Consider the following 824-nt stretch of genomic DNA (forward strand, 5'->3'; position numbering starts at 1 on the left):
TTCACACATGAATAAAGACAGTGTATTAGTCACTTTTCTATTGCTGTGATAGAAACATTGACCAAAGCAATTTATGAAAAGAAGAATTTACTTGAGCTTATGGTTCCAGGGCAATTACAGTCCATCTTGGTAGGGAGGCATGGTAAGCAGAGGTGGCTGGAGGAGGAGTGGAAGATAAGCTCTACATCTTCAATCAGGCACAGGAAGCAAGAGAGCAACTAGAGATCTGGCAAGGCTTAAGAACTCTCTAACCCTGCCCTCAGTGACTTGCTTCCTCCAGCATGGGTCCTTCTAAGACCTCCCAAAACAGCACCACCACTGGGGACAAAATGTTCAAATACTTGAAGCCTACGGGGGGCATTTTCATCCAAACCGCCACATTGAGAGCTTTCTTTATTTATGTCTCTTTGTGTGTGTGTGTGTGTGTGTGTGTGTGTATGTGTGTGTGTGTGTGTGTGTTTATATATTATGTGCCTCATATGTGGGTTTGGGTATTCATGCCGCATTATGTGTATGGAGGTCAGAGGACAACCTTGTGGAATCAGTTCTCACCTTCCACTTTAAGTGAGTTCTGGGGATTGAACTCACATCATCAGGCTTACACAGCAAGTGCTGTTACCAACTGAGTCATCTCACCAGCAAGAGGGTTTTCTGTTTGTTTCAGAAAGTATATTTTCCTTTCATATAAGGCCTCCAAATGCTCATGGGGTGGCATAATTAATATTGTGAGAATGACTATCTACCAAAAGCAGTCTACACATTCAACGCAATCCTATCAAAATCCCAGTGACATTATTCACTAGAAAAAAATCTAACCCTAAAAT

Source organism: Nannospalax galili, unplaced genomic scaffold, assembly GCF_000622305.1.
Source record: "Nannospalax galili isolate Female #2095 unplaced genomic scaffold, S.galili_v1.0 scaffold1002, whole genome shotgun sequence".
Taxonomy (NCBI): Eukaryota; Metazoa; Chordata; class Mammalia; order Rodentia; family Spalacidae; genus Nannospalax; species Nannospalax galili.